Source organism: Rhipicephalus sanguineus, chromosome 6, assembly GCF_013339695.2.
Source record: "Rhipicephalus sanguineus isolate Rsan-2018 chromosome 6, BIME_Rsan_1.4, whole genome shotgun sequence".
In the NCBI taxonomy this organism is placed as follows: Eukaryota; Metazoa; Arthropoda; class Arachnida; order Ixodida; family Ixodidae; genus Rhipicephalus; species Rhipicephalus sanguineus.
Genome location: NC_051181.1, coordinates 79,382,907 through 79,389,112, shown reverse-complemented (window position 1 = coordinate 79,389,112; position 6,206 = coordinate 79,382,907).

The window sequence follows — 6,206 nt, the reverse complement described above, 5'->3', positions numbered from 1 at the left end:
ATTGCAATAAAGCCCTCCAGTAGAATGTTGTAGTCTGAATTTTTAAAAATTACACATCATCTCCCCCTACGGGCGACCATGGTGGGATGCGAAAGCATCGCGGGGGGTGCGCATCGAGCTCCCGTTTTTCTTATGTGACTTATGAGACGGTGGTTGTCGAGGCCTTTGAATTACCGCTTGCCGACGCTGACGTTTACGTTCGGCTTCCCGAGCCTTCCTCTGCTCCGCGGCGGTGGCGCTTCCGCTGCAACTAGCGCCGACCTTGAGGGTGTTCACGGTGTTTCGCACGCCGCTGCACAGAGAGAGAATCACAGAAGCACAGCGAACGCGCGCTTTCGCAGCCTCGCAGCTTCGAGATTCGCTTGCCCGCGTTGCCGTTTGCGTTTAGCTTCGCGAGCCTCCATAGCGCCGTTGCGAAGGAGAGTGCAACGGGTGCGAGCGAGCGCCGCATTATATACGAGCGCACAGCTGTGGCGGAGAGAGGGAAACGGGAGAGGAGAAACGAAGCAGAGGAAGCGCTCACGCCACCTCCTCCATCCCACCTCCTCGCGCTCACGCGAGGAGAGGGGGAAGAGTTCTACGGACGCCGCAGAACGGACACTGCCCCGGGCATACGACGCTTTCGCATCTAAAAAATTTAGGAGCCCTTGCCACATCGGGAAATTAAGGGCAAGCGAAGCTTTGCGTATCCGTGCCTGACCTACTACTTTTGTTATCCTCTTTCTTTTCATACAGGTGCGCAATGCTCGCTCCTAACATTTTCCTTCCTGCGTGCCGGGAAATGGACCTTCATCCACGTGGTTAGCAACGTAACGTTTCAGTTGCTACAGGCAACAGCGACGGCAATGCATTCATATCTAGGCAATAATTAAACGTGGCAACGTGAAGTGACAAGTCACCTCGATAAACGATCAGGCTGCCGTATCAGAAACTGCTGACCGCCGACAAGCACACGATCGAGAGAGCGTCAGTTATGGGAAAACGCCGCATACAAATACGGTTGTCACCATCCCACCTCCAAGGGCCGCAGCTCCGTACGCTCGCCGTCACCGGGTTTTTTGCGTACGACACCGCCATCGAAATCTGTGAGTTGAAACAGGCTTTGCTTGAATAAGTCCTGCTGACGAATCAGTGACGTATCGAACGGCTGACGGGTGCGAAAGCCAAAAGCAAAACCCGCGTTTCCGGGCAACGAGTGACGAAATAAGATTCAAAGGTTGCTGCGCGCTGCTCGAGTTGACGCTGTATACGGCAGCGCGCGATCGCATCTCTCCACACCCCCACTGCTATCGCCGTCACCGCGTCACGTTTCCCCAACGTGTATAGCCCACGCTCGACTGGCTTAGACTGGCTCATAGGCTCGAACGGCGCTCTCTGAGCGACCCGTTCCTTTCCCATTTTTTTGCTTGCAGCGCTGGAACACGTCGGGGAGAATTAAGAGTAAAAAAGAAAAAAGGAAAGCTGCGCTTGCTGGAGTCATTCGGGTGTAGGCACGGCAGCGCGCGCGCTTCTTTTTCGCGTCGTCAAGTTTGCGTTTCAAAGCGAGTGATCATTTTCACCGGCGTGTCGTCAATCAAGGTAGGCTCCACGAGCACGGAGATGCAGGTTCCCTTGTTCGATTATATTCGTTTCCTTCTTTGTCGTTGTTTAGCTACGTAGCCGAGGCAATCAACGACGCCAAGACCGCCCCCTCCTATCGTTCGCTGTTGAAGTTCCATGACACGGCTTTGTTTTTCAACGGTTCGCTTCGAATAACCGGCAAGGCGTACATCTCCCCTCTATTTTCTCGTAGAAGGCTTTCGTTTTATTTATGTGTATACAGTGAACTGCATTATTGGTTCGGGACTTAAAGTACTGCGGCGTCCTCTTATTTTCTCGTTATTTGAATTTATCGTATGTAGCATATACTTGGATCCAGGACACCTCGCACGTCCTACGCGTTTCGGATCAGATTAAAGCTGTTTTTTTGTACTTATCCTGTTTTTAAGGCTATCGAAGGAACAGCTGAATGCTCCATTTCTATACGCTTCCCTGTTGCGTGAAAACTGGCTCGTTAGACGCATGCACAATAGCGTGCTTACGTGTCATGACAGTCTGCCTTGACAATAGGTGCCCAGGTGCTGTTCCCTCCGCCCAGCTGCTGCCGTTTCCATGATGTGTCATGCAAGCATGATCGCTATAGTGTAAATCTATCCCTCTCTTCTGTATTCTATGGTCGCCATTTCTCCTTCGCGATTGATTGAAATCTTTCTGCCCGCACCCTCTGCGCGGACGTCGCGTGTTGTAAAGAGCACTGCGAAAACATCCCATCTTAGAATGGCATCCACATAGTGCTTAAGCATGGTTAGGTAGAACGGAAAATAATGAAGTATTTCTGGTTACACGTCTTTGTCGGTATCTGCATAGCGCTTCACTATTGGCTAATAAGTTGCTTGGCCATACCACAACGTCGCATGCCTTTCACGCCACGTTGCGAGAATGTGCTATCGCACAACGTCATCCTCCTGGTATACTGTGGGATATATACATATATATATATATATATATATATATATATATATATATATATATATATATATATATATATATATATATATATATATACACATTGTAAAGAAGAAGAGAACAGAGAGAGCACCCTTGCTACGGGCCGGCTGGTCTTATTCTACCCCTTCGTCGTTGGCTTCCTGCGCTTGCCTAGCGCACGAGCTTGCGCGAGCGGCACTGCCTTCCTTACACTCGGCCACGCTGCGGCATTGCATGGCAGTCGAGCTGCGGGAATGTCTCTGGAGGGCGGAATTGGCTGTTTCTTGCCGGTCTTTGCAGGTCTCGGTACTTGTGCGACTGTGTTGGGTGAAGTGCAGACCTTTCAGGCGAGCGACACTGGCTGTGCCGCGTTGGTCGTCGCAGGACCACAGGCCCTGGACCCTGAAGCGCCATCTTTAGCGAAAACGTCTCTAGCGGGTGGTACTGGCTGTGTCTGGGTGGTCTCTCTTGCTCGTGCCGCGACGTGTCATGCTGTAGTGTCGATGACTCAGGTGGCCGACATTGGCTGCCTCGTTGCGGCCGCAGGTCTCGGCCACGCTGCGGTTCAACGTGCTCTGCAGAAGGCGCAACTAGCGGGTAGCAGTGAGTAGTCGCTGCCGGACGAAGGTGCCTCCGACGATCGTCCCGTCGCCCTCCTGAACGAGCTGTCGGAGGTCTTTTGCACCGTAAAGTTGACGGCCATGATATTTCATGTTGAGGAAAGATAAGCGCCGTGACCTCATAGGCAGGCTTCAGTTGCAAGGCAGGGTTTACGTCCACCCTAATGTCTCGTCCCGCAGAGCTGCCCAGGTCAGGGGAGCATAGATCACCATCCGAACCACCGGTAGACTTGGGCTGTTGTGACCGGTCTTCGATGATAACTTTGGCAGACGCCTCGGATTCATTTAGGGACTCGCCACTTTGCAAGTGGCGGGCATCCGACGGCCCTGGAGGCGGTATGGGTGGGGCATCGGGTGCCATGACAGGTGGTTCCGGAGCTGCCTTCCTTACAATATATATATATATATATATATATATATATATATATATATATATATATATATATATATATATATATATATATATTGTAAAGGGAGAAAGAGGAGACAACGCCCGTTCGTGGGCCGGCTGTTCTATTCTCTCGCCTTCGTCCTTCTCTTCCTTGCACTGCCCGATTCAGCGCGTGCAAGCGCCCAAACCACGGTGCCGTTCTTCGTCATTCCACTCGCCCATGACTGCGAGCGGCCGCAGCTGCCGACTGTGTCTCTGGTGGGCGGCACTGGCTGCATCTTGGTGGTCGGTCCCGGCCACTCTCTGACTTGGTTTGAGGATCTGCCAGTGTGTTCTCTGGCGGGCGGAATTGGCTCTGTCGCTGTGGTCGGTCTTGTCCATAGTGCGACGTCTTCTGAAAAGTTGTCGGCGACGTCTCTGGCGGGCGGACCCGACTGTTTCCGGATTGCCACAGGTCCACTGTCGCGCCGCATATCTATGAACCGGGCAAGACAATGCGTATTCGCAACTATTGAATGTTGGATCGTGTGGAGTTGGTCGCGCTGTTCGCGGTGGGTCGAGCTGGGTCGTTGTGCTCTCCTACCAATGTGGGACGAAGTGCGAGCACGTATCCGAGCTGATTCTTGATGCAGCTTATGCTCTTGTGGTAGTATTGCCGTCATGTTCCCCAAGGTGCTCGAGGTGACTGTCCTTGCCAAAGGGTCGCAAACATTTGAGCCGTACTGGTCAGAAGCCGTGTCATTAGCTTGAGACATGTCCTGAACTGGCAAGTCTTTGGCGTCAACAAACCCAGCAGGGATAAGCACCTCTGCTTGCTTTAGGGAATCGGTGCTTGGATGGGGGCGAGCGTCCGCACACTCAGCCATTGACTGCGGTGATGGTCGGCAATGATGTTGCTCCTGACTGTGGGCCCAACCGGGAGTGGTGGTTAGTGTTTCGTCACTGACTGGTTGCGATGGAGCTGACGTCGACACACGGCTGACGTCGCCCGATGCCTCCTGGCACTCTAGCGATGGACAGCTTGGAGGCCGGCTCGTCGGCTGCTGTGGCTCGCAGACGGTCTTAGTCTTTGTCAAGGAAGGTCCTGTGGTGGGTACCGACACGAAGTCGGACATCTGTAGGGAGAAGTAAACCTCTCGGCTAGTGTCGACGACTGCCGCAGGGCACTCCGCGAAGCTGTCCGTGGAGCAGCTAGCGGACACAGATGCGCCGTGCCCTTCACGATCTCGGTCACCGTGAGAGGGAAGGGGGTGGGGGCCTGATATGCACCGTCGGGATTCTGCGTCTCACAGCTCCCATCCGCGGTAGACAGTGGGTCGGTAGGCAGGGGTTCGCAGACATCAAACAGTGGGCGAAAGAGACTCGTCAACTTCGCACACCACTCCGACCAGTATCGCTGCCGGACGCCTTCGTAGGCATGCCATGCCTTGGCGGCATCGCGAAGGCGGTCGACGGCAATCAGCCATTTTTGATGGTCCGACCAGGCGTGGTGGGTGCCCAGCGAGTTGATAGTCTCAACCCACCCGAAGACGTCGTCCTGGAAGCCCCGGAACACCGGCACTGCCCGAACGGCCGACGATGGTGAAGCGGCAGCCAAGAACCCGGAGTTCAACGACATCACACGGTGGTGTTCACGACAGAGTTCCCTGAGGACGCGTAAGAGTTCCGCACCGTTGTCGGTTGAGGCGCCTGACGAGCCTTGGGTGGTGTCCACGTGTACGCGGCGGTCCCGGTCCTCACAGCGGATGAATGCATCGTCAAGGACGCGTGGACGGCGTCCCTGCTCGTGAAAAGATATCACGGCGTCGGTGAAACGGTGCGGAGCCGTCAAGGAGGCCTAGACGCCGTCCCAGAACGGTGGTGGCACTGGCGGCAGGTGAGCAGGTGCCGAGGAGGCCTGGACGCCGTCCTCAACCCGCGCTTACTGCGGCCGTACGTTGACGGATGCCATGGACGAAGGAGCGGGTACGCTTAACTTTCGATGGTCGTAGACTGCGCCATTGTAAAGAGAGAAACAGGAGACAACGCCCGTTCGTGGGCAGGCTTGCTTGCTTGCTTGCTTGTTCCTTGCATTTGGCTCACACCCACACCGGGGGATTGGCCAAGAAGCCGGCGGTTACTGTCAATTGGAACATTGGGTTAAGAAAGAAAATCAGGGAAAGGGAAAGGTGGCATTTTTAAAGTAGAATAAGATGATTCTCGTGATACGAGAAAATTAAATAACGAAATAAATAAGATTTTGTTTTCGGGGAAAGGGGATGAGAAACAATAAATTGATAAACCAAGGATTAGCAAGGTAATCTCATCGTGTCAATCAGGAATTCGCAGAGGGCCCCGCAGACGTTCCTTTTACTGAATTCCAATGAAGCAGCCCCAAAGGAGAGGATATTTAGAGTACTTAGTGGTATTCCTAATTTTTTAAATAAAATTTCAAAGCATTTCTTTCTTTGGTTTTTAAAACGGTGGCATCTTAGTTCTGTTCTCTCGCCTTCGTCCTTCTCTTCCTTGCACTACCCGATTCAGCGCGTGCGAGCGCCCAAACCACGGTGCCGTTCTTAGTCATTAAAAAAAAAAAATATATATATATATATATATATATATATATATATATATATATATATATATATATATATATATATATATATATATATATAGTGTGTGTGTGTGAA